Genomic DNA, 26,231 nt, shown 5'->3' with positions numbered 1-26,231 from the left:
CCCTTGAGCCATGAGGTTGATTTGCTGACAACAGATGGCGTGATGACAAGGGGTAATGTCGAGAGATGTGTTACACTGGCCTATCTTATCAAAGATCTCTTGCTGAATCTTCTCCAGGACCTCCAGACTTCTACACATTTGGCCAAAAGAATGGACGCGGAACAACGTGTGGATTTTTCAAATGTCACTGGATATCAAAGATTGGGTGAAAGGGAAACTGAAATCCAGAAAGATTGAAAATACAAAAGATCTGCTAAGTCCCCTGCTCAGTGGGTGAAAGGGAAACTGAAATTTATAATGATTGAAATGACAAAAGATCTGCTAATTCCCTTCAGCTATGGTCGTGTTTGCACAAAGCAGTACAGAAACAAAATTGAGTTGAAGCATTGTACTGACTTTTCATTTTTCTGTCTCTCAGGTGTCTGACTAGAACAGACTGTACTGAGAACAGAGCCCTCTGATATATTCCAGAAGTATAGGTTGCGTTCATCGTGGGTACTGGACATCCGCAAGCTTTAGCAAGAGCCCCAGTGGCCTAATGGATAAGGCACTGGCCTCCTAAGCCAGGGATTGTGGGTTCGAGTCCCATCTGGGGTGCTGGGAAAGCAGAGTGGCGCAGCGGAAGCGTGCTGGGCCCATAACCCAGAGGTCGATGGATCGAAACCATCCTCTGCTAAGTCACCTTTAGTCCTAAAAAAGCATTCCTTTAGTCCAAAAATAGCACACCTTTCAATGTCAGAGGGGTGTGAGTCAAAAATTGATAGAAAGCCTCTAAAGACAGGGTGAATTCACTCTATAGCATTTCTTTCAATGTTTTAATTTAATGAAACTCTTCAAGGCACTTCATGCTTCACTCTAGCAAATCCCAATAGACACTCAAAATAACCTACAAATTCAAGCTTGTGTTGTAAAAAATGTAAGTGCCTTTCAAGAAAGTGAATGAAAATGGTGCTCGACAAGATGTTTAGAAGTAGACCTGGAAATTTCAAAACTTAAAAGCATGTTTGCCAAGTTGATATGTTCATATGCTTGTACAAAAGATCTGCTAATTCCCTTGAGCCATGAGGTTGATTTGCTGACAACAGATGGCGTGATGACAAGGGGTAATGTCGAGAGATGTGTTACACTGGCCTATCTTATCAAAGATCTCTTGCTGAATCTTCTCCAGGACCTCCAGACTTCTACATATTTGGCCAAAAGAATGGACGCGGAACAACGTGTGGATTTTTCAAATGTCACTGGATATCAAAGATTGGGTGAAAGGGAAACTGAAATCCAGAAAGATTGAAAATACAAAAGATCTGCTAAGTCCCCTGCTCAGTGGGTGAAAGGGAAACTGAAATTTATAATGATTGAAATGACAAAAGATCTGCTAATTCCCTTCAGCTATGGTCGTGTTTGCACAAAGCAGTACAGAAACAAAATTGAGTTGAAGCATTGTACTGACTTTTCATTTTTCTGTCTCTCAGGTGTCTGACTAGAACAGACTGTACTGAGAACAGAGCCCTCTGATATATTCCAGAAGTATAGGTTGCGTTCATCGTGGGTACTGGACATCCGCAAGCTTTAGCAAGAGCCCCAGTGGCCTAATGGATAAGGCACTGGCCTCCTAAGCCAGGGATTGTGGGTTCGAGTCCCATCTGGGGTGCTGGGAAAGCAGAGTGGCGCAGCGGAAGCGTGCTGGGCCCATAACCCAGAGGTCGATGGATCGAAACCATCCTCTGCTAAGTCACCTTTAGTCCTAAAAAAGCATTCCTTTAGTCCAAAAATAGCACACCTTTCAATGTCAGAGGGGTGTGAGTCAAAAATTGATAGAAAGCCTCTAAAGACAGGGTGAATTCACTCTATAGCATTTCTTTCAATGTTTTAATTTAATGAAACTCTTCAAGGCACTTCATGCTTCACTCTAGCAAATCCCAATAGACACTCAAAATAACCTACAAATTCAAGCTTGTGTTGTAAAAAATGTAAGTGCCTTTCAAGAAAGTGAATGAAAATGGTGCTCGACAAGATGTTTAGAAGTAGACCTGGAAATTTCAAAACTTAAAAGCATGTTTGCCAAGTTGATATGTTCATATGCTTGTACAAAAGATCTGCTAATTCCCTTGAGCCATGAGGTTGATTTGCTGACAACAGATGGCGTGATGACAAGGGGTAATGTCGAGAGATGTGTTACACTGGCCTATCTTATCAAAGATCTCTTGCTGAATCTTCTCCAGGACCTCCAGACTTCTACATATTTGGCCAAAAGAATGGACGCGGAACAACGTGTGGATTTTTCAAATGTCACTGGATATCAAAGATTGGGTGAAAGGGAAACTGAAATCCAGAAAGATTGAAAATACAAAAGATCTGCTAAGTCCCCTGCTCAGTGGGTGAAAGGGAAACTGAAATTCATAATGATTGAAATGACAAAAGATCTGCTAATTCCCTTCAGCTATGGTCGTGTTTGCACAAAGCAGTACAGAAACAAAATTGAGTTGAAGCATTGTACTGACTTTTCATTTTTCTGTCTCTCAGGTGTCTGACTAGAACAGACTGTACTGAGAACAGAGCCCTCTGATATATTCCAGAAGTATAGGTTGCGTTCATCTTGGGTACTGGACATCCGCAAGCTTTAGCAAGAGCCCCAGTGGCCTAATGGATAAGGCACTGGCCTCCTAAGCCAGGGATTGTGGGTTCGAGTCCCATCTGGGGTGCTGGGAAAGCAGAGTGGCGCAGCGGAAGCGTGCTGGGCCCATAACCCAGAGGTCGATGGATCGAAACCATCCTCTGCTAAGTCACCTTTAGTCCTAAAAAAGCATTCCTTTAGTCCAAAAATAGCACACCTTTCAATGTCAGAGGGGTGTGAGTCAAAAATTGATAGAAAGCCTCTAAAGACAGGGTGAATTCACTCTATAGCATTTCTTTCAATGTTTTAATTTAATTAAACTCTTCAAGGCACTTCATGCTTCACTCTAGCAAATCCCAATAGACACTCAAAATAACCTACAAATTCAAGCTTGTGTTGTAAAAAATGTAAGTGCCTTTCAAGAAAGTGAATGAAAATGGTGCTCGACAAGATGTTTAGAAGTAGACCTGGAAATTTCAAAACTTAAAAGCATGTTTGCCAAGTTGATATGTTCATATGCTTGTACAAAAGATCTGCTAATTCCCTTGAGCCATGAGGTTGATTTGCTGACAACCGATGGCGTGATGACAAGGGGTAATGTCGAGAGATGTGTTACATTGGCCTATCTTATCAAAGATCTCTTGCTGAATCTTCTCCAGGACCTCCAGACTTCTACATATTTGGCCAAAAGAGGTGACGCGGAACAACGTGTGGATTTTTCAAATGTCACTGGATGTCAAAGATTGGGTGAAAGGGAAACTGAAATCCAGAAAGATTGAAAATACAAAAGATCTGCTAAGTCCCCTGCTCAGTGGGTGAAAGGGAAACTGAAATTCATAATGATTGAAATGACAAAAGATCTGCTAATTCCCTTCAGCTATGGTCGTGTTTGCACAAAGCAGTACAGAAACAAAATTGAGTTGAAGCATTGTACTGACTTTTCATTTTTCTGTCTCTCAGGTGTCTGACTAGAACAGACTGTACTGAGAACAGAGCCCTCTGATATATTCCAGAAGTATAGGTTGCGTTCATCGTGGGTACTGGACATCCGCAAGCTTTAGCAAGAGCCCCAGTGGCCTAATGTATAAGGCACTGGCCTCCTAAGCCAGGGATTGTGGGTTCGAGTCCCATCTGGGGTGCTGGGAAAGCAGAGTGGCGCAGCGGAAGCGTGCTGGGCCCATAACCCAGAGGTCGATGGATCGAAACCATCCTCTGCTAAGTCAGCTTTAGTCCTAAAAAAGCATTCCTTTAGTCCAAAAATAGCACACCTTTCAATGTCAGAGGGGTGTGAGTCAAAAATTGATAGAAAGCCTCTAAAGACAGGGTGAATTCACTCTATAGCATTTCTTTCAATGTTTTAATTTAATGAAACTCTTCAAGGCACTTCATGCTTCACTCTAGCAAATCCCAATAGACACTCAAAATAACCTACAAATTCAAGCTTGTGTTGTAAAAAATTTAAGTCCCTTTCAAGAAAGTGAATGAAAATGGTGCTCGACAAGATGTTTAGAAGTAGACCTGGAAATTTCAAAACTTAAAAGCATGTTTGCCAAGCTGATATGTTCATATGCTTGTACAAAAGATCTGCCAATTCCCTTGAGCCATGAGGTTGATTTGCTGACAACAGATGGCGTGATGACAAGGGGTAATGTCGGGAGATGTGTTACACTGGCCTATCTTATCAAAGATCTCTTGCTAAATCTTCTCCAGGACCTCCAGACTTCTCCTACATATTTGGCCAAAAGAATGGACGCGGAACAACGTGTGGATTTTTCAAATGTCACTGGATATCAAAGATTGGGTGAAAGGGAAACTGAAATCCAGAAAGATTGAAAATACAAAAGATCTGCTAAGTCCCCTGCTCAGTGGGTGAAAGGGAAACTGAAATTCATAATGATTGAAATGACAAAAGATCTGCTAATTCCCTTCAGCTATGGTCGTGTTTGCACAAAGCAGTACAGAAACAAAATTGAGTTGAAGCATTGTACTGACTTTTCATTTTTCTGTCTCTCAGGTGTCTGACTAGAACAGACTGTACTGAGAACAGAGCCCTCTGATATATTCCAGAAGTATAGGTTGCGTTCATCGTGGGTACTGGACATCCGCAAGCTTTAGCAAGAGCCCCAGTGGCCTAATGGATAAGGCACTGGCCTCCTAAGCCAGGGATTGTGGGTTCGAGTCCCATCTGGGGTGCTGGGAAAGCAGAGTGGCGCAGCGGAAGCGTGCTGGGCCCGTAACCCAGAGGTCGATGGATCGAAACCATCCTCTGCTAAGTCAGCTTTAGTCCTAAAAAAGCATTCCTTTAGTCCAAAAATAGCACACCTTTCAATGTCAGAGGGGTGTGAGTCAAAAATTGATAGAAAGCCTCTAAAGACAGGGTGAATTCACTCTATAGCATTTCTTTCAATGTTTTAATTTAATGAAACTCTTCAAGGCACTTCATGCTTCACTCTAGCAAATCCCAATAGACACTCAAAATAACCTACAAATTCAAGCTTGTGTTGTAAAAAATTTAAGTCCCTTTCAAGAAAGTGAATGAAAATGGTGCTCGACAAGATGTTTAGAAGTAGACCTGGAAATTTCAAAACTTAAAAGCATGTTTGCCAAGCTGATATGTTCATATGCTTGTACAAAAGATCTGCCAATTCCCTTGAGCCATGAGGTTGATTTGCTGACAACAGATGGCGTGATGACAAGGGGTAATGTCGGGAGATGTGTTACACTGGCCTATCTTATCAAAGATCTCTTGCTAAATCTTCTCCAGGACCTCCAGACTTCTCCTACATATTTGGCCAAAAGAATGGACGCGGAACAACGTGTGGATTTTTCAAATGTCACTGGATATCAAAGATTGGGTGAAAGGGAAACTGAAATCCAGAAAGATTGAAAATACAAAAGATCTGCTAAGTCCCCTGCTCAGTGGGTGAAAGGGAAACTGAAATTCATAATGATTGAAATGACAAAAGATCTGCTAATTCCCTTCAGCTATGGTCGTGTTTGCACAAAGCAGTACAGAAACAAAATTGAGTTGAAGCATTGTACTGACTTTTCATTTTTCTGTCTCTCAGGTGTCTGACTAGAACAGACTGTACTGAGAACAGAGCCCTCTGATATATTCCAGAAGTATAGGTTGCGTTCATCGTGGGTACTGGACATCCGCAAGCTTTAGCAAGAGCCCCAGTGGCCTAATGGATAAGGCACTGGCCTCCTAAGCCAGGGATTGTGGGTTCGAGTCCCATCTGGGGTGCTGGGAAAGCAGAGTGGCGCAGCGGAAGCGTGCTGGGCCCATAACCCAGAGGTCGATGGATCGAAACCATCCTCTGCTAAGTCAGCTTTAGTCCTAAAAAAGCATTCCTTTAGTCCAAAAATAGCACACCTTTCAATGTCAGAGGGGTGTGAGTCAAAAATTGATAGAAAGCCTCTAAAGACAGGGTGAATTCACTCTATAGCATTTCTTTCAATGTTTTAATTTAATGAAACTCTTCAAGGCACTTCATGCTTCACTCTAGCAAATCCCAATAGACACTCAAAATAACCTACAAATTCAAGCTTGTGTTGTAAAAAATTTAAGTCCCTTTCAAGAAAGTGAATGAAAATGGTGCTCGACAAGATGTTTAGAAGTAGACCTGGAAATTTCAAAACTTAAAAGCATGTTTGCCAAGCTGATATGTTCATATGCTTGTACAAAAGATCTGCCAATTCCCTTGAGCCATGATGTTGATTTGCTGACAACAGATGGTGTGATGACAAGGGGTAATGTCGAGAGATGTGTTACATTGGCCTATCTTATCAAAGATCTCTTGCTGAATCTTCTCCAGGACCTCCAGACTTCTACATATTTGGCCAAAAGAGGTGACACGGAACAACGTGTGGATTTTTCAAATGTCACTGGATGTCAAAGATTGGGTGAAAGGGAAACTGAAATCCAGAAAGATTGAAAATACAAAAGATCTGCTAAGTCCCCTGCTCAGTGGGTGAAAGGGAAACTGAAATTCATAATGATTGAAATGACAAAAGATCTGCTAATTCCCTTCAGCTATGGTCGTGTTTGCACAAAGCAGTACAGAAACAAAATTGAGTTGAAGCATTGTACTGACTTTTCATTTTTTCTGTCTCTCAGGTGTCTGACTAGAACAGACTGTACTGAGAACAGAGCCCTCTGATATATTCCAGAAGTATAGGTTGCGTTCATCGTGGGTACTGGACATCCGCAAGCTTTAGCAAGAGCCCCAGTGGCCTAATGTATAAGGCACTGGCCTCCTAAGCCAGGGATTGTGGGTTCGAGTCCCATCTGGGGTGCTGGGAAAGCAGAGTGGTGCAGCGGAAGCGTGCTGGGCCCATAACCCAGAGGTCGATGGATCGAAACCATCCTCTGCTAAGTCAGCTTTAGTCCTAAAAAAGCATTCCTTTAGTCCAAAAATAGCACACCTTTCAATGTCAGAGGGGTGTGAGTCAAAAATTGATAGAAAGCCTCTAAAGACAGGGTGAATTCACTCTATAGCATTTCTTTCAATGTTTTAATTTAATGAAACTCTTCAAGGCACTTCATGCTTCACTCTAGCAAATCCCAATAGACACTCAAAATAACCTACAAATTCAAGCTTGTGTTGTAAAAAATGTAAGTCCCTTTCAAGAAAGTGAATGAAAATGGTGCTCGACAAGATGTTTAGAAGTAGACCTGGAAATTTCAAAACTTAAAAGCATGTTTGCCAAGCTGATATGTTCATATGCTTGTACAAAAGATCTGCCAATTCCCTTGAGCCATGAGGTTGATTTGCTGACAACAGATGGCGTGATGACAAGGGGTAATGTCGGGAGATGTGTTACACTGGCCTATCTTATCAAAGATCTCTTGCTAAATCTTCTCCAGGACCTCCAGACTTCTCCTACATATTTGGCCAAAAGAATGGACGCGGAACAACGTGTGGATTTTTCAAATGTCACTGGATATCAAAGATTGGGTGAAAGGGAAACTGAAATCCAGAAAGATTGAAAATACAAAAGATCTGCTAAGTCCCCTGCTCAGTGGGTGAAAGGGAAACTGAAATTCATAATGATTGAAATGACAAAAGATCTGCTAATTCCCTTCAGCTATGGTCGTGTTTGCACAAAGCAGTACAGAAACAAAATTGAGTTGAAGCATTGTACTGACTTTTCATTTTTCTGTCTCTCAGGTGTCTGACTAGAACAGACTGTACTGAGAACAGAGCCCTCTGATATATTCCAGAAGTATAGGTTGCGTTCATCGTGGGTACTGGACATCCGCAAGCTTTAGCAAGAGCCCCAGTGGCCTAATGGATAAGGCACTGGCCTCCTAAGCCAGGGATTGTGGGTTCGAGTCCCATCTGGGGTGCTGGGAAAGCAGAGTGGCGCAGCGGAAGCGTGCTGGGCCCATAACCCAGAGGTCGATGGATCGAAACCATCCTCTGCTAAGTCAGCTTTAGTCCTAAAAAAGCATTCCTTTAGTCCAAAAATAGCACACCTTTCAATGTCAGAGGGGTGTGAGTCAAAAATTGATAGAAAGCCTCTAAAGACAGGGTGAATTCACTCTATAGCATTTCTTTCAATGTTTTAATTTAATGAAACTCTTCAAGGCACTTCATGCTTCACTCTAGCAAATCCCAATAGACACTCAAAATAACCTACAAATTCAAGCTTGTGTTGTAAAAAATTTAAGTCCCTTTCAAGAAAGTGAATGAAAATGGTGCTCGACAAGATGTTTAGAAGTAGACCTGGAAATTTCAAAACTTAAAAGCATGTTTGCCAAGCTGATATGTTCATATGCTTGTACAAAAGATCTGCCAATTCCCTTGAGCCATGATGTTGATTTGCTGACAACAGATGGCGTGATGACAAGGGGTAATGTCGAGAGATGTGTTACATTGGCCTATCTTATCAAAGATCTCTTGCTGAATCTTCTCCAGGACCTCCAGACTTCTACATATTTGGCCAAAAGAGGTGACGCGGAACAACGTGTGGATTTTTCAAATGTCACTGGATGTCAAAGATTGGGTGAAAGGGAAACTGAAATCCAGAAAGATTGAAAATACAAAAGATCTGCTAAGTCCCCTGCTCAGTGGGTGAAAGGGAAACTGAAATTCATAATGATTGAAATGACAAAAGATCTGCTAATTCCCTTCAGCTATGGTCGTGTTTGCACAAAGCAGTACAGAAACAAAATTGAGTTGAAGCATTGTACTGACTTTTCATTTTTCTGTCTCTCAGGTGTCTGACTAGAACAGACTGTACTGAGAACAGAGCCCTCTGATATATTCCAGAAGTATAGGTTGCGTTCATCGTGGGTACTGGACATCCGCAAGCTTTAGCAAGAGCCCCAGTGGCCTAATGTATAAGGCACTGGCCTCCTAAGCCAGGGATTGTGGGCTCGAGTCCCATCTGGGGTGCTGGGAAAGCAGAGTGGTGCAGCGGAAGCGTGCTGGGCCCATAACCCAGAGGTCGATGGATCGAAACCATCCTCTGCTAAGTCAGCTTTAGTCCTAAAAAAGCATTCCTTTAGTCCAAAAATAGCACACCTTTCAATGTCAGAGGGGTGTGAGTCAAAAATTGATAGAAAGCCTCTAAAGACAGGGTGAATTCACTCTATAGCATTTCTTTCAATGTTTTAATTTAATGAAACTCTTCAAGGCACTTCATGCTTCACTCTAGCAAATCCCAATAGACACTCAAAATAACCTACAAATTCAAGCTTGTGTTGTAAAAAATGTAAGTCCCTTTCAAGAAAGTGAATGAAAATGGTGCTCGACAAGATGTTTAGAAGTAGACCTGGAAATTTCAAAACTTAAAAGCATGTTTGCCAAGTTGATATGTTCATATGCTTGTACAAAAGATCTGCTAATTCCCTTGAGCCATGAGGTTGATTTGCTGACAACAGATGGCGTGATGACAAGGGGTAATGTCGAGAGATGTGTTACACTGGCCTATCTTATCAAAGATCTCTTGCTGAATCTTCTCCAGGACCTCCAGACTTCTACATATTTGGCCAAAAGAATGGACGCGGAACAACGTGTGGATTTTTCAAATGTCACTGGATATCAAAGATTGGGTGAAAGGGAAACTGAAATCCAGAAAGATTGAAAATACAAAAGATCTGCTAAGTCCCCTGCTCAGTGGGTGAAAGGGAAACTGAAATTCATAATGATTGAAATGACAAAAGATCTGCTAATTCCCTTCAGCTATGGTCGTGTTTGCACAAAGCAGTACAGAAACAAAATTGAGTTGAAGCATTGTACTGACTTTTCATTTTTCTGTCTCTCAGGTGTCTGACTAGAACAGACTGTACTGAGAACAGAGCCCTCTGATATATTCCAGAAGTATAGGTTGCGTTCATCTTGGGTACTGGACATCCGCAAGCTTTAGCAAGAGCCCCAGTGGCCTAATGGATAAGGCACTGGCCTCCTAAGCCAGGGATTGTGGGTTCGAGTCCCATCTGGGGTGCTGGGAAAGCAGAGTGGCGCAGCGGAAGCGTGCTGGGCCCATAACCCAGAGGTCGATGGATCGAAACCATCCTCTGCTAAGTCACCTTTAGTCCTAAAAAAGCATTCCTTTAGTCCAAAAATAGCACACCTTTCAATGTCAGAGGGGTGTGAGTCAAAAATTGATAGAAAGCCTCTAAAGACAGGGTGAATTCACTCTATAGCATTTCTTTCAATGTTTTAATTTAATTAAACTCTTCAAGGCACTTCATGCTTCACTCTAGCAAATCCCAATAGACACTCAAAATAACCTACAAATTCAAGCTTGTGTTGGAAAAAATGTAAGTGCCTTTCAAGAAAGTGAATGAAAATGGTGCTCGACAAGATGTTTAGAAGTAGACCTGGAAATTTCAAAACTTAAAAGCATGTTTGCCAAGTTGATATGTTCATATGCTTGTACAAAAGATCTGCTAATTCCCTTGAGCCATGAGGTTGATTTGCTGACAACCGATGGCGTGATGACAAGGGGTAATGTCGAGAGATGTGTTACATTGGCCTATCTTATCAAAGATCTCTTGCTGAATCTTCTCCAGGACCTCCAGACTTCTACATATTTGGCCAAAAGAGGTGACGCGGAACAACGTGTGGATTTTTCAAATGTCACTGGATGTCAAAGATTGGGTGAAAGGGAAACTGAAATCCAGAAAGATTGAAAATACAAAAGATCTGCTAAGTCCCCTGCTCAGTGGGTGAAAGGGAAACTGAAATTCATAATGATTGAAATGACAAAAGATCTGCTAATTCCCTTCAGCTATGGTCGTGTTTGCACAAAGCAGTACAGAAACAAAATTGAGTTGAAGCATTGTACTGACTTTTCATTTTTCTGTCTCTCAGGTGTCTGACTAGAACAGACTGTACTGAGAACAGAGCCCTCTGATATATTCCAGAAGTATAGGTTGCGTTCATCGTGGGTACTGGACATCCGCAAGCTTTAGCAAGAGCCCCAGTGGCCTAATGTATAAGGCACTGGCCTCCTAAGCCAGGGATTGTGGGTTCGAGTCCCATCTGGGGTGCTGGGAAAGCAGAGTGGCGCAGCGGAAGCGTGCTGGGCCCATAACCCAGAGGTCGATGGATCGAAACCATCCTCTGCTAAGTCAGCTTTAGTCCTAAAAAAGCATTCCTTTAGTCCAAAAATAGCACACCTTTCAATGTCAGAGGGGTGTGAGTCAAAAATTGATAGAAAGCCTCTAAAGACAGGGTGAATTCACTCTATAGCATTTCTTTCAATGTTTTAATTTAATGAAACTCTTCAAGGCACTTCATGCTTCACTCTAGCAAATCCCAATAGACACTCAAAATAACCTACAAATTCAAGCTTGTGTTGTAAAAAATTTAAGTCCCTTTCAAGAAAGTGAATGAAAATGGTGCTCGACAAGATGTTTAGAAGTAGACCTGGAAATTTCAAAACTTAAAAGCATGTTTGCCAAGCTGATATGTTCATATGCTTGTACAAAAGATCTGCCAATTCCCTTGAGCCATGAGGTTGATTTGCTGACAACAGATGGCGTGATGACAAGGGGTAATGTCGGGAGATGTGTTACACTGGCCTATCTTATCAAAGATCTCTTGCTAAATCTTCTCCAGGACCTCCAGACTTCTCCTACATATTTGGCCAAAAGAATGGACGCGGAACAACGTGTGGATTTTTCAAATGTCACTGGATATCAAAGATTGGGTGAAAGGGAAACTGAAATCCAGAAAGATTGAAAATACAAAAGATCTGCTAAGTCCCCTGCTCAGTGGGTGAAAGGGAAACTGAAATTCATAATGATTGAAATGACAAAAGATCTGCTAATTCCCTTCAGCTATGGTCGTGTTTGCACAAAGCAGTACAGAAACAAAATTGAGTTGAAGCATTGTACTGACTTTTCATTTTTCTGTCTCTCAGGTGTCTGACTAGAACAGACTGTACTGAGAACAGAGCCCTCTGATATATTCCAGAAGTATAGGTTGCGTTCATCGTGGGTACTGGACATCCGCAAGCTTTAGCAAGAGCCCCAGTGGCCTAATGGATAAGGCACTGGCCTCCTAAGCCAGGGATTGTGGGTTCGAGTCCCATCTGGGGTGCTGGGAAAGCAGAGTGGCGCAGCGGAAGCGTGCTGGGCCCGTAACCCAGAGGTCGATGGATCGAAACCATCCTCTGCTAAGTCAGCTTTAGTCCTAAAAAAGCATTCCTTTAGTCCAAAAATAGCACACCTTTCAATGTCAGAGGGGTGTGAGTCAAAAATTGATAGAAAGCCTCTAAAGACAGGGTGAATTCACTCTATAGCATTTCTTTCAATGTTTTAATTTAATGAAACTCTTCAAGGCACTTCATGCTTCACTCTAGCAAATCCCAATAGACACTCAAAATAACCTACAAATTCAAGCTTGTGTTGTAAAAAATTTAAGTCCCTTTCAAGAAAGTGAATGAAAATGGTGCTCGACAAGATGTTTAGAAGTAGACCTGGAAATTTCAAAACTTAAAAGCATGTTTGCCAAGCTGATATGTTCATATGCTTGTACAAAAGATCTGCCAATTCCCTTGAGCCATGAGGTTGATTTGCTGACAACAGATGGCGTGATGACAAGGGGTAATGTCGGGAGATGTGTTACACTGGCCTATCTTATCAAAGATCTCTTGCTAAATCTTCTCCAGGACCTCCAGACTTCTCCTACATATTTGGCCAAAAGAATGGACGCGGAACAACGTGTGGATTTTTCAAATGTCACTGGATATCAAAGATTGGGTGAAAGGGAAACTGAAATCCAGAAAGATTGAAAATACAAAAGATCTGCTAAGTCCCCTGCTCAGTGGGTGAAAGGGAAACTGAAATTCATAATGATTGAAATGACAAAAGATCTGCTAATTCCCTTCAGCTATGGTCGTGTTTGCACAAAGCAGTACAGAAACAAAATTGAGTTGAAGCATTGTACTGACTTTTCATTTTTCTGTCTCTCAGGTGTCTGACTAGAACAGACTGTACTGAGAACAGAGCCCTCTGATATATTCCAGAAGTATAGGTTGCGTTCATCGTGGGTACTGGACATCCGCAAGCTTTAGCAAGAGCCCCAGTGGCCTAATGGATAAGGCACTGGCCTCCTAAGCCAGGGATTGTGGGTTCGAGTCCCATCTGGGGTGCTGGGAAAGCAGAGTGGCGCAGCGGAAGCGTGCTGGGCCCATAACCCAGAGGTCGATGGATCGAAACCATCCTCTGCTAAGTCAGCTTTAGTCCTAAAAAAGCATTCCTTTAGTCCAAAAATAGCACACCTTTCAATGTCAGAGGGGTGTGAGTCAAAAATTGATAGAAAGCCTCTAAAGACAGGGTGAATTCACTCTATAGCATTTCTTTCAATGTTTTAATTTAATGAAACTCTTCAAGGCACTTCATGCTTCACTCTAGCAAATCCCAATAGACACTCAAAATAACCTACAAATTCAAGCTTGTGTTGTAAAAAATTTAAGTCCCTTTCAAGAAAGTGAATGAAAATGGTGCTCGACAAGATGTTTAGAAGTAGACCTGGAAATTTCAAAACTTAAAAGCATGTTTGCCAAGCTGATATGTTCATATGCTTGTACAAAAGATCTGCCAATTCCCTTGAGCCATGATGTTGATTTGCTGACAACAGATGGTGTGATGACAAGGGGTAATGTCGAGAGATGTGTTACATTGGCCTATCTTATCAAAGATCTCTTGCTGAATCTTCTCCAGGACCTCCAGACTTCTACATATTTGGCCAAAAGAGGTGACGCGGAACAACGTGTGGATTTTTCAAATGTCACTGGATGTCAAAGATTGGGTGAAAGGGAAACTGAAATCCAGAAAGATTGAAAATACAAAAGATCTGCTAAGTCCCCTGCTCAGTGGGTGAAAGGGAAACTGAAATTCATAATGATTGAAATGACAAAAGATCTGCTAATTCCCTTCAGCTATGGTCGTGTTTGCACAAAGCAGTACAGAAACAAAATTGAGTTGAAGCATTGTACTGACTTTTCATTTTTTCTGTCTCTCAGGTGTCTGACTAGAACAGACTGTACTGAGAACAGAGCCCTCTGATATATTCCAGAAGTATAGGTTGCGTTCATCGTGGGTACTGGACATCCGCAAGCTTTAGCAAGAGCCCCAGTGGCCTAATGTATAAGGCACTGGCCTCCTAAGCCAGGGATTGTGGGTTCGAGTCCCATCTGGGGTGCTGGGAAAGCAGAGTGGTGCAGCGGAAGCGTGCTGGGCCCATAACCCAGAGGTCGATGGATCGAAACCATCCTCTGCTAAGTCAGCTTTAGTCCTAAAAAAGCATTCCTTTAGTCCAAAAATAGCACACCTTTCAATGTCAGAGGGGTGTGAGTCAAAAATTGATAGAAAGCCTCTAAAGACAGGGTGAATTCACTCTATAGCATTTCTTTCAATGTTTTAATTTAATGAAACTCTTCAAGGCACTTCATGCTTCACTCTAGCAAATCCCAATAGACACTCAAAATAACCTACAAATTCAAGCTTGTGTTGTAAAAAATGTAAGTCCCTTTCAAGAAAGTGAATGAAAATGGTGCTCGACAAGATGTTTAGAAGTAGACCTGGAAATTTCAAAACTTAAAAGCATGTTTGCCAAGCTGATATGTTCATATGCTTGTACAAAAGATCTGCCAATTCCCTTGAGCCATGAGGTTGATTTGCTGACAACAGATGGCGTGATGACAAGGGGTAATGTCGGGAGATGTGTTACACTGGCCTATCTTATCAAAGATCTCTTGCTAAATCTTCTCCAGGACCTCCAGACTTCTCCTACATATTTGGCCAAAAGAATGGACGCGGAACAACGTGTGGATTTTTCAAATGTCACTGGATATCAAAGATTGGGTGAAAGGGAAACTGAAATCCAGAAAGATTGAAAATACAAAAGATCTGCTAAGTCCCCTGCTCAGTGGGTGAAAGGGAAACTGAAATTCATAATGATTGAAATGACAAAAGATCTGCTAATTCCCTTCAGCTATGGTCGTGTTTGCACAAAGCAGTACAGAAACAAAATTGAGTTGAAGCATTGTACTGACTTTTCATTTTTCTGTCTCTCAGGTGTCTGACTAGAACAGACTGTACTGAGAACAGAGCCCTCTGATATATTCCAGAAGTATAGGTTGCGTTCATCGTGGGTACTGGACATCCGCAAGCTTTAGCAAGAGCCCCAGTGGCCTAATGGATAAGGCACTGGCCTCCTAAGCCAGGGATTGTGGGTTCGAGTCCCATCTGGGGTGCTGGGAAAGCAGAGTGGCGCAGCGGAAGCGTGCTGGGCCCATAACCCAGAGGTCGATGGATCGAAACCATCCTCTGCTAAGTCAGCTTTAGTCCTAAAAAAGCATTCCTTTAGTCCAAAAATAGCACACCTTTCAATGTCAGAGGGGTGTGAGTCAAAAATTGATAGAAAGCCTCTAAAGACAGGGTGAATTCACTCTATAGCATTTCTTTCAATGTTTTAATTTAATGAAACTCTTCAAGGCACTTCATGCTTCACTCTAGCAAATCCCAATAGACACTCAAAATAACCTACAAATTCAAGCTTGTGTTGTAAAAAATTTAAGTCCCTTTCAAGAAAGTGAATGAAAATGGTGCTCGACAAGATGTTTAGAAGTAGACCTGGAAATTTCAAAACTTAAAAGCATGTTTGCCAAGCTGATATGTTCATATGCTTGTACAAAAGATCTGCCAATTCCCTTGAGCCATGATGTTGATTTGCTGACAACAGATGGCGTGATGACAAGGGGTAATGTCGAGAGATGTGTTACATTGGCCTATCTTATCAAAGATCTCTTGCTGAATCTTCTCCAGGACCTCCAGACTTCTACATATTTGGCCAAAAGAGGTGACGCGGAACAACGTGTGGATTTTTCAAATGTCACTGGATGTCAAAGATTGGGTGAAAGGGAAACTGAAATCCAGAAAGATTGAAAATACAAAAGATCTGCTAAGTCCCCTGCTCAGTGGGTGAAAGGGAAACTGAAATTCATAATGATTGAAATGACAAAAGATCTGCTAATTCCCTTCAGCTATGGTCGTGTTTGCACAAAGCAGTACAGAAACAAAATTGAGTTGAAGCATTGTACTGACTTTTCATTTTTCTGTCTCTCAGGTGTCTGACTAGAACAGACTGTACTGAGAACAGAGCCCTCTGATATATTCCAGAAGTATAGGTTGCGTTCATCGTGGGTACTGGACATCCGCAAGCTTTAGCAAGAGCCCCAGTGGCCTAATGTATAAGGCACTGGCCTCCTAAGCCAGGGATTGTGGGTTCGAGTCCCATCTGGGGTGCTGGGAAAGCAGAGTGGTGCAGCGGAAGCGTGCTGGGCCCATAACCCAGAGGTCGATGGATCGAAACCATCCTCTGCTAAGTCAGCTTTAGTCCTAAAAAAGCATTCCTTTAGTCCAAAAATAGCACACCTTTCAATGTCAGAGGGGTGTGAGTCAAAAATTGATAGAAAGCCTCTAAAGACAGGGTGAATTCACTCTATAGCATTTCTTTCAATGTTTTAATTTAATGAAACTCTTCAAGGCACTTCATGCTTCACTCTAGCAAATCCCAATAGACACTCAAAATAACCTACAAATTCAAGCTTGTGTTGTAAAAAATGTAAGTCCCTTTCAAGAAAGTGAATGAAAATGGTGCTCGACAAGATGTTTAGAAGTAGACCTGGAAATTTCAAAACTTAAAAGCATGTTTGCCAAGCTGATATGTTCATATGCTTGTACAAAAGATCTGCCAATTCCCTTGAGCCATGAGGTTGATTTGCTGACAACAGATGGCGTGATGACAAGGGGTAATGTCGGGAGATGTGTTACACTGGCCTATCTTATCAAAGATCTCTTGCTAAATCTTCTCCAGGACCTCCAGACTTCTCCTACATATTTGGCCAAAAGAATGGACGCGGAACAACGTGTGGATTTTTCAAATGTCACTGGATATCAAAGATTGGGTGAAAGGGAAACTGAAATCCAGAAAGATTGAAAATACAAAAGATCTGCTAAGTCCCCTGCTCAGTGGGTGAAAGGGAAACTGAAATTCATAATGATTGAAATGACAAAAGATCTGCTAATTCCCTTCAGCTATGGTCGTGTTTGCACAAAGCAGTACAGAAACAAAATTGAGTTGAAGCATTGTACTGACTTTTCATTTTTCTGTCTCTCAGGTGTCTGACTAGAACAGACTGTACTGAGAACAGAGCCCTCTGATATATTCCAGAAGTATAGGTTGCGTTCATCGTGGGTACTGGACATCCGCAAGCTTTAGCAAGAGCCCCAGTGGCCTAATGGATAAGGCACTGGCCTCCTAAGCCAGGGATTGTGGGTTCGAGTCCCATCTGGGGTGCTGGGAAAGCAGAGTGGCGCAGCGGAAGCGTGCTGGGCCCATAACCCAGAGGTCGATGGATCGAAACCATCCTCTGCTAAGTCAGCTTTAGTCCTAAAAAAGCATTCCTTTAGTCCAAAAATAGCACACCTTTCAATGTCAGAGGGGTGTGAGTCAAAAATTGATAGAAAGCCTCTAAAGACAGGGTGAATTCACTCTATAGCATTTCTTTCAATGTTTTAATTTAATGAAACTCTTCAAGGCACTTCATGCTTCACTCTAGCAAATCCCAATAGACACTCAAAATAACCTACAAATTCAAGCTTGTGTCGTAAAAAATTTAAGTCCCTTTCAAGAAAGTGAATGAAAATGGTGCTCGACAAGATGTTTAGAAGTAGACCTGGAAATTTCAAAACTTAAAAGCATGTTTGCCAAGCTGATATGTTCATATGCTTGTACAAAAGATCTGCCAATTCCCTTGAGCCATGAGGTTGATTTGCTGACAACAGATGGCGTGATGACAAGGGGTAATGTCGAGAGATGTGTTACATTGGCCTATCTTATCAAAGATCTCTTGCTGAATCTTCTCCAGGACCTCCAGACTTCTCCTACATATTTGGCCAAAAGAATGGACGCGGAACAACGTGTGGATTTTTCAAATGTCACTGGATATCAAAGATTGGGTGAAAGGGAAACTGAAATCCAGAAAGATTGAAAATACAAAAGATCTGCTAAGTCCCCTGCTCAGTGGGTGAAAGGGAAACTGAAATTCATAATGATTGAAATGACAAAAGATCTGCTAATTCCCTTCAGCTATGGTCGTGTTTGCACAAAGCAGTACAGAAACAAAATTGAGTTGAAGCATTGTACTGACTTTTCATTTTTCTGTCTCTCAGGTGTCTGACTAGAACAGACTGTACTGAGAACAGAGCCCTTTGATATATTCCAGAAGTATAGGTTGCGTTCATCGTGGGTACTGGACATCCGCAAGCTTTAGCAAGAGCCCCAGTGGCCTAATGGATAAGGCACTGGCCTCCTAAGCCAGGGATTGTGGGTTCGAGTCCCATCTGAGGTGCTGGGAAAGCAGAGTGGCGCAGCGGAAGCGTGCTGGGCCCATAACCCAGAGGTCGATGGATCGAAACCATCCTCTGCTAAGTCAGCTTTAGTCCTAAAAAAGCATTCCTTTAGTCCAAAAATAGCACACCTTTCAATGTCAGAGGGGTGTGAGTCAAAAATTGATAGAAAGCCTCTAAAGACAGGGTGAATTCACTCTATAGCATTTCTTTCAATGTTTTAATTTAATGAAACTCTTCAAGGCACTTCATGCTTCACTCTAGCAAATCCCAATAGACACTCAAAATAACCTACAAATTCAAGCTTGTGTTGTAAAAAATGTAAGTCCCTTTCAAGAAAGTGAATGAAAATGGTGCTCGACAAGATGTTTAGAAGTAGACCTGGAAATTTCAAAACTTAAAAGCATGTTTGCCAAGCTGATATGTTCATATGCTTGTACAAAAGATCTGCCAATTCCCTTGAGCCATGAGGTTGATTTGCTGACAACAGATGGCGTGATGACAAGGGGTAATGTCGAGAGATGTGTTACATTGGCCTATCTTATCAAAGATCTCTTGCTGAATCTTCTCCAGGACCTCCAGACTTCTACATATTTGGCCAAAAGAGGTGACGCGGAACAACGTGTGGATTTTTCAAATGTCACTGGATATCAAAGATTGGGTGAAAGGGAAACTGAAATCCAGAAAGATTGAAAATACAAAAGATCTGCTAAGTCCCCTGCTCAGTGGGTGAAAGGGAAACTGAAATTCATAATGATTGAAATGACAAAAGATCTGCTAATTCCCTTCAGCTATGGTCGTGTTTGCACAAAGCAGTACAGAAACAAAATTGAGTTGAAGCATTGTACTGACTTTTCATTTTTCTGTCTCTCAGGTGTCTGACTAGAACAGACTGTACTGAGAACAGAGCCCTCTGATATATTCCAGAAGTATAGGTTGCGTTCATCGTGGGTACTGGACATCCGCAAGCTTTAGCAAGAGCCCCAGTGGCCTAATGGATAAGGCACTGGCCTCCTAAGCCAGGGATTGTGGGTTCGAGTCCCATCTGGGGTGCTGGGAAAGCAGAGTGGCGCAGCGGAAGCGTGCTGGGCCCATAACCCAGAGGTCGATGGATCGAAACCATCCTCTGCTAAGTCAGCTTTAGTCCTGAAAAAGCATTCCTTTAGTCCAAAAATAGCACACCTTTCAATGTCAGAGGGGTGTGAGTCAAAAATTGATAGAAAGCCTCTAAAGACAGGGTGAATTCACTCTATAGCATTTCTTTCAATGTTTTAATTTAATGAAACTCTTCAAGGCACTTCATGCTTCACTCTAGCAAATCCCAATAGACACTCAAAATAACCTACAAATTCAAGCTTGTGTTGTAAAAAATGTAAGTCCCTTTCAAGAAAGTGAATGAAAATGGTGCTCGACAAGATGTTTAGAAGTAGACCTGGAAATTTCAAAACTTAAAAGCATGTTTGCCAAGCTGATATGTTCATATGCTTGTACAAAAGATCTGCCAATTCCCTTGAGCCATGAGGTTGATTTGCTGACAACAGATGGCGTGATGACAAGGGGTAATGTCGAGAGATGTGTTACATTGGCCTATCTTATCAAAGATCTCTTGCTGAATCTTCTCCAGGACCTCCAGACTTCTACATATTTGGCCAAAAGAGGTGACGCGGAACAACGTGTGGATTTTTCAAATGTCACTGGATGTCAAAGATTGGGTGAAAGGGAAACTGAAATCCAGAAAGATTGAAAATACAAAAGATCTGCTAAGTCCCCTGCTCAGTGGGTGAAAGGGAAACTGAAATTCATAATGATTGAAATGACAAAAGATCTGCTAATTCCCTTCAGCTATGGTCGTGTTTGCACAAAGCAGTACAGAAACAAAATTGAGTTGAAGCATTGTACTGACTTTTCATTTTTCTGTCTCTCAGGTGTCTGACTAGAACAGACTGTACTGAGAACAGAGCCCTCTGATATATTCCAGAAGTATAGGTTGCGTTCATCGTGGGTACTGGACATCCGCAAGCTTTAGCAAGAGCCCCAGTGGCCTAATGGATAAGGCACTGGCCTCCTAAGCCAGGGATTGTGGGTTCGAGTCCCATCTGGGGTGCTGGGAAAGCAGAGTGGCGCAGCGGAAGCGTGCTGGGCCCATAACCCAGAGGTCGATGGATCGAAACCATCCTCTGCTAAGTCAGCTTTAGTCCTAAAAAAGCATTCCTTTAGTCCAAAAATAGCACACCTTTCAATGTCAGAGGGGTGTGAGTCAAAAATTGATAGAAAGCCTCTAAAGACAGGGTGAATTCACTCTATAGCATTTCTTTCAATGTTTTAATTTAATGAAACTCTTCAAGGCACTTCATGCTTCACTCTAGCAAATCCCAATAGACACTCAAAATAACCTACAAATTCAAGCTTGTGTCGTAAAAAATTTAAGTCCCTTTCAAGAAAGTGAATGAAAATGGTGCTCGACAAGATGTTTAGAAGTAGACCTGGAAATTTCAAAACTTAAAAGCATGTTTGCCAAGCTGATATGTTCATATGCTTGTACAAAAGATCTGCCAATTCCCTTGAGCCATGAGGTTGATTTGCTGACAACAGATGGCGTGATGACAAGGGGTAATGTCGAGAGATGTGTTACATTGGCCTATCTTATCAAAGATCTCTTGCTGAATCTTCTCCAGGACCTCCAGACTTCTCCTACATATTTGGCCAAAAGAATGGACGCGGAACAACGTGTGGATTTTTCAAATGTCACTGGATATCAAAGATTGGGTGAAAGGGAAACTGAAATCCAGAAAGATTGAAAATACAAAAGATCTGCTAAGTCCCCTGCTCAGTGGGTGAAAGGGAAACTGAAATTCATAATGATTGAAATGACAAAAGATCTGCTAATTCCCTTCAGCTATGGTCGTGTTTGCACAAAGCAGTACAGAAACAAAATTGAGTTGAAGCATTGTACTGACTTTTCATTTTTCTGTCTCTCAGGTGTCTGACTAGAACAGACTGTACTGAGAACAGAGCCCTTTGATATATTCCAGAAGTATAGGTTGCGTTCATCGTGGGTACTGGACATCCGCAAGCTTTAGCAAGAGCCCCAGTGGCCTAATGGATAAGGCACTGGCCTCCTAAGCCAGGGATTGTGGGTTCGAGTCCCATCTGAGGTGCTGGGAAAGCAGAGTGGCGCAGCGGAAGCGTGCTGGGCCCATAACCCAGAGGTCGATGGATCGAAACCATCCTCTGCTAAGTCAGCTTTAGTCCTAAAAAAGCATTCCTTTAGTCCAAAAATAGCACACCTTTCAATGTCAGAGGGGTGTGAGTCAAAAATTGATAGAAAGCCTCTAAAGACAGGGTGAATTCACTCTATAGCATTTCTTTCAATGTTTTAATTTAATGAAACTCTTCAAGGCACTTCATGCTTCACTCTAGCAAATCCCAATAGACACTCAAAATAACCTACAAATTCAAGCTTGTGTTGTAAAAAATGTAAGTCCCTTTCAAGAAAGTGAATGAAAATGGTGCTCGACAAGATGTTTAGAAGTAGACCTGGAAATTTCAAAACTTAAAAGCATGTTTGCCAAGCTGATATGTTCATATGCTTGTACAAAAGATCTGCCAATTCCCTTGAGCCATGAGGTTGATTTGCTGACAACAGATGGCGTGATGACAAGGGGTAATGTCGAGAGATGTGTTACATTGGCCTATCTTATCAAAGATCTCTTGCTGAATCTTCTCCAGGACCTCCAGACTTCTACATATTTGGCCAAAAGAGGTGACGCGGAACAACGTGTGGATTTTTCAAATGTCACTGGATATCAAAGATTGGGTGAAAGGGAAACTGAAATCCAGAAAGATTGAAAATACAAAAGATCTGCTAAGTCCCCTGCTCAGTGGGTGAAAGGGAAACTGAAATTCATAATGATTGAAATGACAAAAGATCTGCTAATTCCCTTCAGCTATGGTCGTGTTTGCACAAAGCAGTACAGAAACAAAATTGAGTTGAAGCATTGTACTGACTTTTCATTTTTCTGTCTCTCAGGTGTCTGACTAGAACAGACTGTACTGAGAACAGAGCCCTCTGATATATTCCAGAAGTATAGGTTGCGTTCATCGTGGGTACTGGACATCCGCAAGCTTTAGCAAGAGCCCCAGTGGCCTAATGGATAAGGCACTGGCCTCCTAAGCCAGGGATTGTGGGTTCGAGTCCCATCTGGGGTGCTGGGAAAGCAGAGTGGCGCAGCGGAAGCGTGCTGGGCCCATAACCCAGAGGTCGATGGATCGAAACCATCCTCTGCTAAGTCAGCTTTAGTCCTGAAAAAGCATTCCTTTAGTCCAAAAATAGCACACCTTTCAATGTCAGAGGGGTGTGAGTCAAAAATTGATAGAAAGCCTCTAAAGACAGGGTGAATTCACTCTATAGCATTTCTTTCAATGTTTTAATTTAATGAAACTCTTCAAGGCACTTCATGCTTCACTCTAGCAAATCCCAATAGACACTCAAAATAACCTACAAATTCAAGCTTGTGTTGTAAAAAATGTAAGTCCCTTTCAAGAAAGTGAATGAAAATGGTGCTCGACAAGATGTTTAGAAGTAGACCTGGAAATTTCAAAACTTAAAAGCATGTTTGCCAAGCTGATATGTTCATATGCTTGTACAAAAGATCTGCCAATTCCCTTGAGCCATGAGGTTGATTTGCTGACAACAGATGGCGTGATGACAAGGGGTAATGTCGAGAGATGTGTTACATTGGCCTATCTTATCAAAGATCTCTTGCTGAATCTTCTCCAGGACCTCCAGACTTCTACATATTTGGCCAAAAGAGGTGACGCGGAACAACGTGTGGATTTTTCAAATGTCACTGGATGTCAAAGATTGGGTGAAAGGGAAACTGAAATCCAGAAAGATTGAAAATACAAAAGATCTGCTAAGTCCCCTGCTCAGTGGGTGAAAGGGAAACTGAAATTCATAATGATTGAAATGACAAAAGATCTGCTAATTCCCTTCAGCTATGGTCGTGTTTGCACAAAGCAGTACAGAAACAAAATTGAGTTGAAGCATTGTACTGACTTTTCATTTTTCTGTCTCTCAGGTGTCTGACTAGAACAGACTGTACTGAGAACAGAGCCCTCTGATATATTCCAGAAGTATAGGTTGCGTTCATCGTGGGTACTGGACATCCGCAAGCTTTAGCAAGAGCCCCAGTGGCCTAATGGATAAGGCACTGGCCTCCTAAGCCAGGGATTGTGGGTTCGAGTCCCATCTGTGGTGCTGGGAAAGCAGAGTGGCGCAGCGGAAGCGTGCTGGGCCCATAACCCAGAGGTCGATGGATCGAAACCATCCTCTGCTAAGTCAGCTTTAGTCCTAAAAAAGCATTCCTTTAGTCCAAAAATAGCACACCTTTCAATGTCAGAGGGGTGTGAGTCAAAAATTGATAGAAAGCCTCTAAAGACAGGGTGAATTCACTCTATAGCATTTCTTTCAATGTTTTAATTTAATGAAACTCTTCAAGGCACTTCATGCTTCACTCTAGCAAATCCCAATAGACACTCAAAATAACCTACAAATTCAAGCTTGTGTCGTAAAAAATGTAAGTCCCTTTCAAGAAAGTGAATGAAAATGGTGCTCGACAAGATGTTTAGAAGTAGACCTGGAAATTTCAAAACTTAAAAGCATGTTTGCCAAGCTGATATGTTCATATGCTTGTACAAAAGATCTGCCAATTCCCTTGAGCCATGAGGTTGATTTGCTGACAACAGATGGCGTGATGACAAGGGGTAATGTCGAGAGATGTGTTACATTGGCCTATCTTATCAAAGATCTCTTGCTGAATCTTCTCCAGGACCTCCAGACTTCTACATATTTGGCCAAAAGAGGTGACGCGGAACAACGTGTGGATTTTTCAAATGTCACTGGATGTCAAAGATTGGGTGAAAGGGAAACTGAAATCCAGAAAGATTGAAAATACAAAAGATCTGCTAAGTCCCCTGCTCAGTGGGTGAAAGGGAAACTGAAATTCATAATGATTGAAATGACAAAAGATCTGCTAATTCCCTTCAGCTATGGTCGTGTTTGCACAAAGCAGTACAGAAACAAAATTGAGTTGAAGCATTGTACTGACTTTTCATTTTTCTGTCTCTCAGGTGTCTGACTAGAACAGACTGTACTGAGAACAGAGCCCTCTGATATATTCCAGAAGTATAGGTTGCGTTCATCGTGGGTACTGGACATCCGCAAGCTTTAGCAAGAGCCCCAGTGGCCTAATGGATAAGGCACTGGCCTCCTAAGCCAGGGATTGTGGGTTCGAGTCCCATCTGGGGTGCTGGGAAAGCAGAGTGGCGCAGCGGAAGCGTGCTGGGCCCATAACCCAGAGGTCGATGGATTGAAACCATCCTCTGCTAAGTCAGCTTTAGTCCTAAAAAAGCATTCCTTTAGTCCAAAAATAGCACACCTTTCAATGTCAGAGGGGTGTGAGTCAAAAATTGATAGAAAGCCTCTAAAGACAGGGTGAATTCACTCTATAGCATTTCTTTCAATGTTTTAATTTAATGAAACTCTTCAAGGCACTTCATGCTTCACTCTAGCAAATCCCAATAGACACTCAAAATAACCTACAAATTCAAGCTTGTGTCGTAAAAAATGTAAGTCCCTTTCAAGAAAGTGAATGAAAATGGTGCTCGACAAGATGTTTAGAAGTAGACCTGGAAATTTCAAAACTTAAAAGCATGTTTGCCAAGCTGATATGTTCATATGCTTGTACAAAAGATCTGCCAATTCCCTTGAGCCATGAGGTTGATTTGCTGACAACAGATGGCGTGATGACAAGGGGTAATGTCGAGAGATGTGTTACATTGGCCTATCTTATCAAAGATCTCTTGCTGAATCTTCTCCAGGACCTCCAGACTTCTACATATTTGGCCAAAAGAGGTGACGCGGAACAACGTGTGGATTTTTCAAATGTCACTGGATGTCAAAGATTGGGTGAAAGGGAAACTGAAATCCAGAAAGATTGAAAATACAAAAGATCTGCTAAGTCCCCTGCTCAGTGGGTGAAAGGGAAACTGAAATTCATAATGATTGAAATGACAAAAGATCTGCTAATTCCCTTCAGCTATGGTCGTGTTTGCACAAAGCAGTACAGAAACAAAATTGAGTTGAAGCATTGTACTGACTTTTCATTTTTCTGTCTCTCAGGTGTCTGACTAGAACAGACTGTACTGAGAACAGAGCCCTCTGATATATTCCAGAAGTATAGGTTGCGTTCATCGTGGGTACTGGACATCCGCAAGCTTTAGCAAGAGCCCCAGTGGCCTAATGGATAAGGCACTGGCCTCCTAAGCCAGGGATTGTGGGTTCGAGTCCCATCTGGGGTGCTGGGAAAGCAGAGTGGCGCAGCGGAAGCGTGCTGGGCCCATAACCCAGAGGTCGATGGATCGAAACCATCCTCTGCTAAGTCAGCTTTAGTCCTAAAAAAGCATTCCTTTAGTCCAAAAATAGCACACCTTTCAATGTCAGAGGGGTGTGAGTCAAAAATTGATAGAAAGCCTCTAAAGACAGGGTGAATTCACTCTATAGCATTTCTTTCAATGTTTTAATTTAATGAAACTCTTCAAGGCACTTCATGCTTCACTCTAGCAAATCCCAATAGACACTCAAAATAACCTACAAATTCAAGCTTGTGTCGTAAAAAATTTAAGTCCCTTTCAAGAAAGTGAATGAAAATGGTGCTCGACAAGATGTTTAGAAGTAGACCT

At 42.0% G+C, this 26,231-nt stretch overlaps 19 non-coding genes across 19 annotated transcripts; all 19 read left to right on the top strand.

Annotated features, from left to right (window-relative positions):
• The first annotated feature begins 524 nt into the window (after positions 1-524).
• trnar-ccu (transfer RNA arginine (anticodon CCU)) lies at positions 525-597 on the top strand. The gene has a single exon. It is a non-coding gene; the product is annotated as a tRNA-Arg (tRNA).
• A 978-nt stretch (positions 598-1,575) lies between these two features.
• trnar-ccu (transfer RNA arginine (anticodon CCU)) lies at positions 1,576-1,648 on the top strand. Its single transcript has one exon. It is a non-coding gene; the product is annotated as a tRNA-Arg (tRNA).
• Positions 1,649-2,626: 978 nt separating this feature from the next.
• On the top strand, positions 2,627-2,699 carry trnar-ccu (transfer RNA arginine (anticodon CCU)). The gene has a single exon. It is a non-coding gene; the product is annotated as a tRNA-Arg (tRNA).
• A 2,032-nt stretch (positions 2,700-4,731) lies between these two features.
• Positions 4,732-4,804, top strand: trnar-ccu (transfer RNA arginine (anticodon CCU)). Its single transcript has one exon. It is a non-coding gene; the product is annotated as a tRNA-Arg (tRNA).
• A 981-nt stretch (positions 4,805-5,785) lies between these two features.
• On the top strand, positions 5,786-5,858 carry trnar-ccu (transfer RNA arginine (anticodon CCU)). Its single transcript has one exon. It is a non-coding gene; the product is annotated as a tRNA-Arg (tRNA).
• A 2,033-nt stretch (positions 5,859-7,891) lies between these two features.
• On the top strand, positions 7,892-7,964 carry trnar-ccu (transfer RNA arginine (anticodon CCU)). The gene has a single exon. It is a non-coding gene; the product is annotated as a tRNA-Arg (tRNA).
• Positions 7,965-9,993: 2,029 nt separating this feature from the next.
• trnar-ccu (transfer RNA arginine (anticodon CCU)) lies at positions 9,994-10,066 on the top strand. The gene has a single exon. It is a non-coding gene; the product is annotated as a tRNA-Arg (tRNA).
• A 2,032-nt stretch (positions 10,067-12,098) lies between these two features.
• Positions 12,099-12,171, top strand: trnar-ccu (transfer RNA arginine (anticodon CCU)). Its single transcript has one exon. It is a non-coding gene; the product is annotated as a tRNA-Arg (tRNA).
• A 981-nt stretch (positions 12,172-13,152) lies between these two features.
• trnar-ccu (transfer RNA arginine (anticodon CCU)) lies at positions 13,153-13,225 on the top strand. Its single transcript has one exon. It is a non-coding gene; the product is annotated as a tRNA-Arg (tRNA).
• A 2,033-nt stretch (positions 13,226-15,258) lies between these two features.
• Positions 15,259-15,331, top strand: trnar-ccu (transfer RNA arginine (anticodon CCU)). Its single transcript has one exon. It is a non-coding gene; the product is annotated as a tRNA-Arg (tRNA).
• A 2,032-nt stretch (positions 15,332-17,363) lies between these two features.
• Positions 17,364-17,436, top strand: trnar-ccu (transfer RNA arginine (anticodon CCU)). The gene has a single exon. It is a non-coding gene; the product is annotated as a tRNA-Arg (tRNA).
• Positions 17,437-18,417: 981 nt separating this feature from the next.
• Positions 18,418-18,490, top strand: trnar-ccu (transfer RNA arginine (anticodon CCU)). Its single transcript has one exon. It is a non-coding gene; the product is annotated as a tRNA-Arg (tRNA).
• A 978-nt stretch (positions 18,491-19,468) lies between these two features.
• trnar-ccu (transfer RNA arginine (anticodon CCU)) lies at positions 19,469-19,541 on the top strand. The gene has a single exon. It is a non-coding gene; the product is annotated as a tRNA-Arg (tRNA).
• Positions 19,542-20,519: 978 nt separating this feature from the next.
• trnar-ccu (transfer RNA arginine (anticodon CCU)) lies at positions 20,520-20,592 on the top strand. The gene has a single exon. It is a non-coding gene; the product is annotated as a tRNA-Arg (tRNA).
• Positions 20,593-21,573: 981 nt separating this feature from the next.
• On the top strand, positions 21,574-21,646 carry trnar-ccu (transfer RNA arginine (anticodon CCU)). Its single transcript has one exon. It is a non-coding gene; the product is annotated as a tRNA-Arg (tRNA).
• Positions 21,647-22,624: 978 nt separating this feature from the next.
• On the top strand, positions 22,625-22,697 carry trnar-ccu (transfer RNA arginine (anticodon CCU)). Its single transcript has one exon. It is a non-coding gene; the product is annotated as a tRNA-Arg (tRNA).
• Positions 22,698-23,675: 978 nt separating this feature from the next.
• trnar-ccu (transfer RNA arginine (anticodon CCU)) lies at positions 23,676-23,748 on the top strand. Its single transcript has one exon. It is a non-coding gene; the product is annotated as a tRNA-Arg (tRNA).
• A 978-nt stretch (positions 23,749-24,726) lies between these two features.
• trnar-ccu (transfer RNA arginine (anticodon CCU)) lies at positions 24,727-24,799 on the top strand. Its single transcript has one exon. It is a non-coding gene; the product is annotated as a tRNA-Arg (tRNA).
• A 978-nt stretch (positions 24,800-25,777) lies between these two features.
• Positions 25,778-25,850, top strand: trnar-ccu (transfer RNA arginine (anticodon CCU)). The gene has a single exon. It is a non-coding gene; the product is annotated as a tRNA-Arg (tRNA).
• Positions 25,851-26,231: the final 381 nt, after the last annotated feature.

This window comes from Brachyhypopomus gauderio, unplaced genomic scaffold (genome assembly GCF_052324685.1).
Source record: "Brachyhypopomus gauderio isolate BG-103 unplaced genomic scaffold, BGAUD_0.2 sc313, whole genome shotgun sequence".
Lineage (NCBI taxonomy): Eukaryota > Metazoa > Chordata > Actinopteri > Gymnotiformes > Hypopomidae > Brachyhypopomus > Brachyhypopomus gauderio.
Note: the sequence above shows the minus strand (reverse complement) of the source record. Positions and strands in the feature narration are given on the sequence as shown.